Here is a 12,650-nt window from a genome sequence, read left to right on the forward strand (position 1 = left end):
AACATCCCACTGATAGCTTATTTACTGAACATGTCATTCTTGCAAATTCCTTCTAGTGTTTTGAGGACTGCTTTATTGTAGGCATTGGAAACCCTTCACATGTCATGATGTGATGCTGCTGTGGCCCTGCACTCTGACTCCATATGTTGCTAGCACAAAGAAGAGACAGGAGTTAGTACTGATTCAGCTGCTCTTTCCCTAAAAGCAGGTTAGTAGCATGCATCACTACCTGTCCCAAAAAATCTGAGTGCTCTTGAGGCTCTTCAGAGAGTGGCTCTTAGTGCTGATACACCCTATATTTTTGCATTCAGGGCTTTTTAAAAGCTTTTCTGAATCTCTGCAAAACAAGATGGATAGAACTATATATTGGTTCATACTGCTACACTGTACACTTTATGTGAAGTTGTTTTACTGAGGTGAAATTCTGATTATAATTTTAGGACTTCAGGAACTAGGACTGCAGTCTTGGGCCTGTATCTGTGCCTTTGCAGATATGCTGTGACACAAGAATTTGGAACAAGACAAGAAATAGCTTTGTTGAGATTTCAAATTAATCCTGCTCTCTGGGGTAAACTTGTATAATAGTTCATTTAGCTATTTTTAGAGTTAACTTTAGTAATATTAATGTTTTTTTCCTTGTTCCACCAGCTGGTACTCTAAATGCCAACACTGAGTTACCCTGGATTCTGTCAAGCCTTGGAGCCCAAAGCTCTATGTCACAGGAAACAAAACCAGGATAATTTAATCACTTAAGAGAGAAGTTTTTTCACAGTGGAAACAGAATGGGAATGTAGACAGTCCTTGAGACGAAGCAACTCAAAGAGGTCTATATTATTCATTGAGAAGTTCTCCAACATTGGTAGGAACATCTTATTCAATCTTTTAGGGGCAGTTTTTTGTATAAGAGAAGTTTTCTTTAGTTCGTGAGGACAAACAGAACAGGAAATTGGAGTGATTTCTATAGCAAGGGCTTCTATTGACATAGTCTGATAAAACTCCTATTACAGCTAAAGAACCAACTGTTTTCATTATACACAATGATAGGACTCTGCCTGAATAAGAAGGTCAATTCAGATTCAAAAACTGAGGCCAAAACTGGCATCTCTAGCCAAAGACAGTTATGTCCTCAGGCAAGGTTTTTTTAAAAAACACCAGTAATACAAAAGCACATTGATGGAAATTTTTCATAACTGAGTTTTTCTTGAAATTTACCCTTTGAGAATTGATGTGTCACTGGCATTCTTACATCTTGATTCTCCTCTCTTTCTCCCCAGTGAATCTTTACCTTCCTAGATCAGGTTGTGGATGTGTCTTTACAGTCTGAACAGTAACAGTATCCTTTGCAGGCTTGGAAAACCAAACTTTGACAAGATGGAATCTTTGCCTTGAATGCTAATTCCCTATGGCCAATCCACCCTTGTATGTGGAAGAAAAATGTCTTTCTAGTGTAAGAGTGATAATTAAACAGAATGAGGAAAGGGACAAAGAACCACTTGAAAACTTTTGCTAGATCTCCTGGATACATCTGTCTGAGGCTTTTTTGCTGCTGCCTGGTACTTTTACACAAGCAGAAGGTACCAGATGTTTCACATCAGTGTTATTATTTGAACGGACTCTTGATGATGCAGGTATTCTTATTTAAATTATTCTATTTAGCTTCTTTTACATTCAGGTAATTGTTTCTGCATGTTTCTCTTTGCAAAACATTACCCTGTGAGGGGTTAATGTTAAGAAATAAAAATACCAGGCCTGGGATATGTCCCTGTATCTTGGTAGCAGTTGTTCTAGCAGCAGTTTTGTTTATTCCATGTTATGTGACTGTGGGCTGTGAGAATGTGTACAACTCTCATGCACAGTGTAGCTGAGTCATTCCTTGTCAGTCATATCAATTCAGAGCAGGACCAAGGGTAATTGCTCTGCTTTGCTGAACTCATTCACTGTTGTTGGAAACGTCTTGCCCATCTATCCCTTATATGTTACCTTTCCTAACAGGCTACACATAGACAGTCATTCTTAGTCATTGCATAATTCCAAAATTGCAGCTGCTTTGTTTACAGAAACATGCTACAGTGTAAATTTAGCCTCAGTGTTTCTATATAATTCCTACTTTCACATTCTTCTACTTGTTCTTGAATTTACTATAAGAAAGTCAGGTGTAGGCAGTGTGCAAGCAGGGATAGATGAACTGGCATGAATGGAATTGCGTCATTTTAAGCGTGTGTGAGTCCAAGCTGAGTATAGTAGCAGAGGTTTGTTGTAAGACTTCAGATATTTTTTTTAAACTGACAATGTTTGTAAGATTCTATAAATGAAGGTGACCCACATTGCTAAGTCAATATGATGTGTAGTGGGGAAGAAAGGCTGCAGTCTCAAAGAGCATAGTCCTACATTCTTTCTAATAGGAAGAAAAAGCAATTTATGCATTCTTTTTGTCCTTATCCATTTTTCAAGAATCATTTGGTTTAAGAGAATATTTCTAACTTTGTAAATGGATCAGTATGAGATTTTTTCCTAAGGCATTTTTCTCATAAGTTTTTAAAGTTAAATCGCCTATTTGATTGTTAGGGGAAAAATATTTTTTTTCTTTCCCAATTCTATCTTAAATCAGAATGTTATAACTCTTTTTGTTGTTTTTTAAATGGCAAAGCAATGCAACTTTAAATAAAAGTTCATAAGCTTCCACTGGGTTTTATGTGATAGTCCAAGAGAAAAGGTATAAACAGAAAGTCTAGGAGGACTTTTGTTTATCCAAGTAGCTTTGTGTCCAATGTCAATTATGCCTCTAGTAAAAATTCAACATTTTTTGAAGTAAAACCAGTAAATTAATTTGGGTAGATATCAATTTGCTTCTCTGTCTCCCCACCCCTGCTGCTTCCCATGGCTATTGTTGAACAACAAAGAACAACATTAAGCACTGCAGCCGCCAGTTTATGCTACAATTAAAGAAAGCCTGTTCAAAGCTGCTTGTTTAAATCCAAGCATTTCTCTACCAGTTGGAGTAGACCAGAAAAGTTGGATTCCAGGTGGATAAAAGCATTTGGTAACACAATTGACATGACAGAGCTGTGCAGCAGAAGTGGCGTTGCACTCAATAAAACCATTGCATTTTGCTTGCAGTAGTTTATGCCTACAAAATGGGATGATTTACTGTTTGTCTGTGCTGCATGAGAAGTGCAGCTGACCAGCTTGTAATCAGATTTTCTAAAGTGTATATACTGGCTTTTTTTTTCCTCCTCCTTAGTGAAATTGCTTGGTAACTTCTGTTACCAAGCATATATTGAGAAGGCTCAACTAGGGACAGAAATAAAATGCTTTAAATATGCTAATTGTATTTTTGTTGTAAATAGGGGTTGATTGTATTGTTTCTAGCAGAATAAACATATGTAAAAGAGAAATGTGAAAGGTGTCTGCTTTAAGACACTTTTTTGTATGATATTACTGCTTACATTGTTGGGCAGGCTTGGAGATAAAAATCCTATCTTTAAATGGAGAAACAGAAAAGATCCCATTTTCACTGCTGAAATTGTAACTGAGCTTTTTGAGGGGGAGGATTTATGTCCATATTAAATAGCAAAACATGAGTCATTGCCTGATTACTGTTCGCACCAAAATTTTTCTGTTATAAACAGTTAATCTCTTTTATGTACTTTCATTTCAAAGCTCAGGACTTGAACACCTATTATCTCTGCCATTTTGGGAAACTAGAAGTTAGTTAGGCTATAGTTAGTTAGATTCAGGACAAGATTCAATTTTATTTTTGTTTTTTTCCAACTGCAGCAATTGATAGACACTAAATCAATGGAGAAAAGAATGATACTTAAAATTAACCTATTTACTACAGGTTTTAACCCAAGAGTATGTCTATTTCTTCTTGTTTTTATCATCATGTAAAGCAAACTTAGGTGTATTTTAAGTGTTACTTGTTAATTCTTTTGAACCGTGCATGCTTGTTGTATTGCAAGAAAATACTTGCACCTTAAGTTTGTAATAAATCATTAGATGCATACTTGTATGTAAAAATCAACTCTTATTGTGGATAAATACACTTGTGCTTTGATCACTTAAACTTTCCCATCTATTTGAGAATGATGTGTTTGAGAGTAGATAGATCAATAAAGTTGATATACAGATCTTTGTATCTTACATATTTATTGCAAATTCTGAGGGCATCAAGTAAAAATTTCTTCAGTGTCTCATCTTCCTTATTAAATGAAGGAGGTGGTTTTGGTCTTTTTAAATGAACAGTTGGAATGTGGCAGCTTTTTGATCTGTTGGGTATAATGTCCCACACCCGTAAAACCCATAAACTGAAAAAGATTCTAACTAGAGTTTAGTATTTGATAGGTTATTTGAGATGTTCATGACTCACTGTACCTGCTTTTTGGTAAAGGATGTTGGGAGTATTTTCCCTCAAATGTTATTCCTTCCCCTTTCTCACTTTCATTTTCTTTGCCCTCTGTGACTGAGAGTTTGCCTTAAGCTCATTATTTTCAGGGGACTGCGCAGTGAATGCCCACTGAGATGGTTTCTGTGACAGCTGTAAAGATGAGGTTGGCCCAATGGAAGTTGTGTAGAACTTTGGAGTTCTTTATGCACTAGAATAACATTGATAGCTTCAGCACTGTGGGCTGTGTGTATGGCAAATTCTGCCAGTCAATAGCCATTTGCATGGATGCCTCTTCACACAGCTAACAAAAGTATTGTTCATGAAAATAATATATTGTGTTAATACTACACTTAGCCTAAAAATGTATTGTTCTAAACCTTTCAGTGATCAGTTAAAGTTCTTTTTCACTAACAAACAAACCATAGGGAGAAGGGCAGGGGAATGGCATGCAAATAGTATTGTATCAATACTTTTAAACATTTTTTTTCTTCTGTGTTACTTTTTCTTCCATAGAATGATATTGATATCAACATAGTAAATACACAAGCCAGAAATTCTGGTGCTTAGCACTGAATATATACTGTGAAAGATCTGTGCAGCTAAGCATATTTGATATGCATTCAAAGGAAAGAGATATTCTTTTCTTCAAAGATGGTTCTGGACTAATTTTAGTAAATGTGGGTGGAATTACTGGTAAATGTTTTTGTTTATTCTTTCCATTGCAGAACGTCAAACTCTTTTTGGGATAACTGTATGACTAGAAATAAGGTAATATGACTATGTGAGGAAAAAATAGTGTAGCAGAAGGCTATTTAAGATTATTTTAGTGATTTTGAAGATAGGGAATGTTACTAGGACTACTACAGTTACCTAAACATAATTGAGTAGTGTCTTGGATTAATCCCAGACAGCTGCCAAGCCCCACGCAGCCACTCACGCACTAGGGGAGAATCAGAACGGTAAAAGCTGGAAAGCTTGTGGGCTGAGATTAAAAACAATTTATTAGGGAAAGCAAAAGCCATGCACACAAGCAAAGCAAAGCAAATTCACTGCTTCCCACAGGCAGGCAGGTGTATTCAGCCAGCTCCAGGAGAGCATGGCCCTGTTGTGTGTAATGGTGACTTGGAAAGTGAAACACCATCATTCTAAATACCCCCTCCTTCCTCCTTTCCCCCCCACTTTATATACTGAGCATGATGCCATATGGTCTGGAATATCCCTTTGGTCAGTTTGGATCATCTGTTCTGCCTGTGTCTCCCCCCAGTCTCCCATGCACTTCCAGTCTCCTCCCTAACATGGAGCCTTTTCTGCTCTGCGTAAGCCCTGCTCGACAATAACAAAAACATCTCTTTATAATCTACCCTGTCTTCAGCACAAGTCCAAACCACAGCCCTGCACCAGCCCCTGGAGAGAAAATTAACTGTACCCCAGGCCAAACCACCACTGGTAGGCAGGAGGATTCTGATGGTGTTCTGATAATGGTTTTATAAAGAATGCAGATATGGATTAATTATCTGTATATGCAATGCTTGTTTTTATCTACTGAGTGAAATTATTCTGTCAGAGAGCTGGAAATTTGAAAGATTTGTGTCACTACTTCAATTTATTATGTTAAATGTATTACCTGGTTTGATTGTCCACTCTAACATGGAACAAATGTTATGTTTGTTTGAGAGACATGACTCTAACTCTTCTATTTAATTAAGTAGCTGAATTTTATCCTGTTTTCCAAAGTGAACATAAAGCAAGTAAAGCACTTTTTTCTTTTTGACAGAACATGAATCAGGAACAGCTTGAAATTGAAGCAGTTTTTAGTTATTTGTGTATTTGCCTCAGAAAGCTGCCTTCGATCTATGGTTGCTTTTGATACATGAGAAAGCAGCACTAGAGTCAGCTGTTTGAGGCTGTATTGCTGATGCATGGAACTGCATCAGTCTGAAGGAGCTGTCCAATATACTTGAAAATATGAGTAAACTTGAAAATAGGAGTCCAAATTACTTGAAAGTATGAGGATTGAAGCTATGTATACTCCTTGAATAATGAATAGAATGTGAAACAGCAAAGCTTTCCACTTCTAACTTGTTGAAAATCTAGCTCTTATATGGATTAAGTTCACTGCTCATCTTAATTTCCTAATTATTTTTTGCTTTTGAGTCATCAGGTCCTTAGAGCAGTAATTTGATAGAAATTTAGTATGAACTGTTGAAAGTCATTCTGAGGTCACAGTTAGATTTCCTTGGCTGGAAATTAAGCTGCTTCTACAGCTAAAACTTCAAAATTGTTTCTAAAATTTTAGGTATATTTTTCAATGCTCACATTTTGACTCCTATATTTATCAATTTAGAACATAAGCTTAGCTTGTATTATTAGATATAATGCCTATCTACTTACAATATATAGATATCTAGATAAAGTATATCTAAGATACCTAGTTATGATTTTCTTGTATATGAGGAAAATGCTGTGATCAAAAGCTTCAAACCCTCTATCCTTTTTTATTTTTATTTTCTTGTGGCTTTTCATTCAGTCGCTGTACTAATATGCTGTACTTTCATTCTGTACTCAGGTTTTTTTGGTATCTTTATGATTCTTTTATATTTGCATTTTCTTTTGATCCAGTCCCTGTGCTTTTGAAAAAGACGAATCAACTCATGTACAAAGTATGTTTTGTTTACCATTTGTCTGTGTTCTACTGTTAGTAGGTTTTTGTTATGGGAATTATAAGCCTATTCTAAAAAGTTTGAATTTTTTGAAAGATTAGTAGGAAGTTTGACTTGTGCTTTGATTCTAAAAGGCTAGGCTTATTCAGGCTTTTACCATTGTCTTCGACTCTTGCAAATACAGAAAGCACTTTTTTATGAAGCCAAGCAGCTATGGGCAGAAACCAGTTAACAGTTGCTTTCCTAACCTTTAATGTGCTTTTCTTAATAGCATGCAGAGGAATTGCAAGTGGATTTAGCATAGCATAATTTGTTTTTAAATGATTGAAGAGACTCAGCAAGGGTTGAGGTGAAGTGGCAGCTTCTGTTAGAGCTGTCAATAAATCCTGTAGAAATAAACATTTTTTTTAGACCTGTGAGTCAGTTTAGAAAGGAGAGGTTGCAATGTACAGCTACAGCTTTCTTTTTTTTTTTAAATTCTCATCATTTTCTAGGACTGTTAGATTAGAGTTGCTATGAAAAAGAAGTATGGAATTGATTCAAGATGGAATACGCTATAGTCAGAAAGGCTGAGAGGGCATGATAGAAATACACACAGTAATAAAGTGCAAGCTTTGGGATCTGGTGTTCATAATGCTCCACACAGGTAAGACCCACAAACTGAAGAAGACTCTAAGTAGATTTTAGTACCTACTAGATAATTTAAAGTTTTCCTTTATGTGTGAATGAAATATACTGACAGAAAAAATAAGACTGGAGAATGAAAAGATATCCTGTGTCTAAATTAGACTATAAGACAAATTTAGGTCAACAGAATTTACCCTTCTGGAATTCTGTTAGCATCTGAGATTTTTTTTTCACTTTCAGTTTAGAAAAATTACAGGCCTTGTATTTTTTCAGAAGACTTCTTATAGCACATAATGCATGCCGTGAACATGACAAATCTGGTTGAACGTGAAAATTATAAGTTTTGGGTCAGTGAATGAAGACTGGCAGAATGAAAGATAATACCAGCTCATAGCTCATTTTTGCTATATCACCTAGGAATGGCAAATGGCATTACCTTGATCTTGAAGTAAAAAGACTGGCTTTACTTTTTACATTCAGACTCAAAATAAAAAATGCCAAAACGAATTCTACCTAGAAACCATACAAAATGCAATATGTGTTATAAGTCCTCTAAGAAAGAAGAAACATTTATCTTCTAGGAGATTGTAATGTTAATATTGAGGTAATATTTGAGAGGAAAAATGTGTTCCTTTGAGGCACTTACATCCTTGAAACTTTTCTTAAAATTGAAGGAAGAAAAGCTCAATGTTTACTCATAATAATTAATGTATAAACTCGTGGATCTGATTATATTAGGAACAAAGAAATTGTGTCATTATAATGTATTTGGTTTGGTTCAGAAACAGAAAAGGGCATCTGTATGAGTTAGGAATTCTCATTTTTCTCTTTGACAGATATTCAGCAAGGAAACAAAAATAAGAGACTTCAGTTGACCCAACCTATCCTGGTAAACAAGGTTGCTATGAATACAGACCTACTGTGCAGCTAAATCTTGGGTTTCAGTTCTTACTTTAATTACAGCACAAGTTTCACATGTAGTGATGTAAGTTTAGATATGTACTAAAATACTATTAGTTTCTTCTTATTTAATATATAGACCATGTAGATTTTTCACAATAAACTAAAGATGATTCTCAAAGGAGGTCTTATGAACCACACACTTCTATGTTATTAACAGAAATATTTATCTGGATTTCTAGTTTGCCTTGGCAACTGTAGATTGCATAGGAAAACAGAAATACTGTGGGGAGAATTGAAATGGAATAATTCTGAAAAGGCTAAATCCTGTTAGATACTGAGCTTTTATACAAATAGGAAATTAAGTTTAGGATTTATGAATCCCAGTCACAGAATAGTTTAGGTAGTTGGGGACTCCTGGAAGTCATTTGGTCCAATGCCCTTGTTAAAGCAGAGCCAGCTTCCAAGTCTGATGCCATTTGATGCTAGCTCACATTGCTCAAGACTTTGTCCAGATGAGTTATGAATATGTCCAAAGATTCCCACAACTGTGGACACCCTTTTTCAAGTTTGAGTGTTTGTGAATTTCATTTTCCTAATACCCAGTTAGTTACTGAATACTTTAATTTTTTTTTAATTGTGGTGTTCTAGTCCCTCACTCATTGAAGTTGCTAAATTTTTACTTCTGTCTTCAACAAATTCAGATTTGGACCAACGTAGAATGTTATAGAATCTTGCACTGAAAATAATGTCACTTAAGGGATGTTGAGGTAACACTGTAATTCCCTGCAGCCACTCATCAGAACTTCTGTTTACACAGAGCACAGACTTGAGTGGTTGATTCAACAATGGCTATTTAACAAATCATTTTTGGCAAACTGCTGCCGTTAGTCACAGTGTGAAAGAAAAGCCTCTACACAAACAGAGCTTCAGTTAGAGCTTGGGTAAACATTGTACCTCAGTCTTCTTAACAGAACTGTATTCTGTTCCTGCCATTGTGTTTTGTGGCTAGTGTGAATGAAGGAGAGAGAAATGTAAATCTGTCTTTTCTTTTTCAAAATCCTTTGTGGTAATATTGTCTTGCAGTACATTCAGTGACTAATCTTCGTTCTTCATGCTGCAGAAGGAGTTGTAGTCATCCATCCATTTCCAGATAGAAATATTTCTAATTCAGTACCCAGGGACTTTGAAAATTTTCATTGTTCTTACCTTGTAGAATCTGTTTTTAATAATGCTTTAAAAATTAATATAAGAAATCTTATTGTCTTCCTTGAGTTTCATTAAAATTTGCAAAATTGGCCACACATACCCTGAATAAAATCATAGTATAGTGGGAAGGGATCTCTAGAGATCATCTTCCTGCTCAAAGTAGTGTCAATTAGTGGCAATTTAGAGTCTTGTCTTGAATGCAAGATTTTGAGTCCTATGGATGGAGACTGCACCACCTATGTGGGCAACTCTTTCCAATATTCAAATACTCTGACACAGAAGATTTTGTGGGTTTTTTAAGGTTTAAGTGGAATTTCCTGTGTATTGTATTTGTTCCTGTTGTTTTGCATCCTATCACTGGGCACTGCTGGGAAGAATCTGCCTCTGTCTTCTTTACTGTCTCACATCAGAGTTTATACATGTCAAATAAGGCCCCCAAGCTTTCTCTTCTCAAGGTTAAAAATCCCTTTTGTCTGAACTTCTGCACAAATATTGCGATGAACTCACGACCCCCTGCCTGAGATTCTTGTGTTGAATAGAGAAGAATAATCATGTTCCTTGAGCTGCTGGAGATGCTCTTGAGTGCAGCCCAGGGTGCTGTCAGCTGCTTTTCCCTCCAGATCAGTTTTGTGTCCCCTGGGACCTCCAGGTCCTTTCCTGCCAGGCTGTTTCCCAACCAACTGGGAAAGTTGGTTGGCCCCCAGCCTCTCCTGGTGCATGGGAGTGTTCTGCCACAGCTACAGAACTTGCATTTCCTGCTGCTGGACTCCATAAGATCCCTGTTGGTTTGTTTCTCCAGTTTGTTGAGTCTGCAGAGTCTTCTGGTCTGTCAGCATCTCCTCCTGGTTTTGTGTCATCTGCATTCTGAGGGTGCACTCTGTCCCATCACCCATGTCATTAAGGAAAACTTTATTGCCTCCAGTAAGATAAACCATGAGGTAAACCACCTGTGGATGCTCCCTTGCCACTAATCACAGCCCTTTGGGCTCAATAGTTCACTCAGTTTTCAGTCCACATTACTTTCCATTTGTACAGCTTGTACTTCATCAGTTTATCTAGGGGGATATGATGGGAGACAATGTCAGCAGCCTTGCTAAAATAAGTTAAACAACTTCCACCTTCTCAGCCAGTCACATGTTGTCAAGTTGGCTGGTCAGGATTGATTTCCCCTTCACAAATCCAGGCTGACTGCTTGCAGGCATGTTTCTGTCCTTCAAATGTTTGTAAATGGTTTCTAGGAGGTTTTGCTTCAGTCACAAGACATCACAATTATTATGTGGACTTCATTTTATGATGGTAAAAGAAATAAGTAAAAGCAAATGCAGGGGCTAGAAGGAGAAGGCTTAGTGCTATGCTTGTGCTTGAGAAGTGTTTGAAAAGTGCTTTACAAGGGGTCTTACAGTTAGACCAGGTCTGGTACCACTGGCCAGCAGCAAGCAGCTGCTGTTGCAGAGGAAGGAAGTATTTGGACAGGAGCATTGGGGCCTGAGAGCTTCCCTCCCTGCATGAGGATTCCCATCATTGCTAAGTCACTGGGATCTCCTGTAGGATGAACTCAGAAGATGAGTCCTGAAGTTTTATATTTAAATGGTATGTGGATTTTGCTAGCACAAAAGGGGCTGAGCTAAATTGCTTCTAAGTATAGGGCTCTGTTGTGTTCTTCTATAGTTAGCACTGTTAATAAAGGAATAGTGCCTTCAAAACACTGAGCTTATTGTGACTCTGAAGAAAAGATACAGGATTTATTTTAATTTGTTTATTAGTACAAAAATGTGTACAGCTGAGCATTTAGCAATAATTCACTATAATTCTGGAGTTTTTAATATTTAAAGAAAATCTATGGTGCAGCTCATTTGGTAGAAATAGAAATCTTCTGCAGTTGGAAAATTACAGACTGTGTAGGTGTTGAAATGCCTCCTGCTTCACTTTCTTAATTGGCAGTAGGCCAGATACTAAGAATTTCTGGTTTAAAGGGAAATGCTTCCCTTTTCTTTACGTTTTGAAGGATAAGAGTAGCAATTTGTTTGCATTTTTTAGCAGTTAGAACATGGGTTAGCAGGAAGAAACATGGGTTTCTTCCATGTTGATACAAAATGAATAAAATTTAAATTAAAAATCTTCTCCAAGTTACCGTGGCTTTTTGCATTACTACTGGATAACACAAAGATATGCATGCTTTGCCAAAGGAAAAGGATGTGTTGATGTTTAGTTTTAATTTTGGCATTCAGACCCTCTTGCTTTCTGATTCTATTCTAGGAGTTGATCTACTTGAGTAATTTTTCTTTTCACCTCGTACTTTTTTTCATTGCTGCCTACCACTTCCTTCCCATCCTGTTTTTTTTTGTTTGTTTCCTTTTTCAATTGTGGGATACCGTTGAGAGAGACAGAATGAGGAGAAAGGTACAAGATCTGTAATTTAACCAAGTTCTTTACATCCTTTTTTAATCATGTTTGTGTGCATATGACTATACATCTGACTGCTTTCCCTACAAAAAGGAAATAATGGTAGGTTTCTGTTAAAATGCTGTACCCTGTGTGTTATTTTCATGTATATCTTCTATTTACCCCCTTCTTATGGTTTATCCCTTGTATTGCCATAAGGCAAAAGATTCCATGAAACCACTGCCTTGATCATCTGTTTTGAAAAGACTTTCAGAAGTTTCACATTTTTATGCAAAGCTACACTAAAAATTAAAACATTCCATGTAGGAAATGATATATAATAACTTGATAGGTTGTTTTTTTAAATGTGGTCTTCTACCACATATTATTTAAAAAAAAAGCCTCATTGCTTGCATGAAAAACCTGAGTAGTGTAGGTTTGCTCTTCTTGGTTTTGTTTTGTTTTCTAATGAAAGCCATGAGCTT

General features: G+C 36.5%; 1 protein-coding gene across 5 annotated transcripts in view; it reads left to right on the forward strand.

Moving 5' to 3' along the window:
• Nucleotides 1–12,650, forward strand: part of PPP4R4 (protein phosphatase 4 regulatory subunit 4) — a 57,549-nt gene that overhangs the window by 9,487 nt on the left and 35,412 nt on the right. Inside the window, exons 1-2 of one of the 5 annotated variants that reach the window (XM_058025789.1) lie at nt 7,677–7,693; nt 8,511–8,659. The exons of 2 other annotated variants lie outside the window; for them this stretch is intronic. The gene's annotated coding sequence lies outside the window, so the exon portion shown is untranslated. Of the gene's footprint in view, nt 1–7,676; nt 7,694–8,510; nt 8,660–11,941; nt 12,289–12,650 lie in introns of those variants that run through there. 2 more of the 5 variants (XM_058025788.1, XM_058025790.1) reach the window with 2 other exon arrangements.

The sequence above is a fragment of the Melospiza georgiana genome, chromosome 6 (genome assembly GCF_028018845.1).
Source record: "Melospiza georgiana isolate bMelGeo1 chromosome 6, bMelGeo1.pri, whole genome shotgun sequence".
NCBI classification, from domain to species: Eukaryota; Metazoa; Chordata; class Aves; order Passeriformes; family Passerellidae; genus Melospiza; species Melospiza georgiana.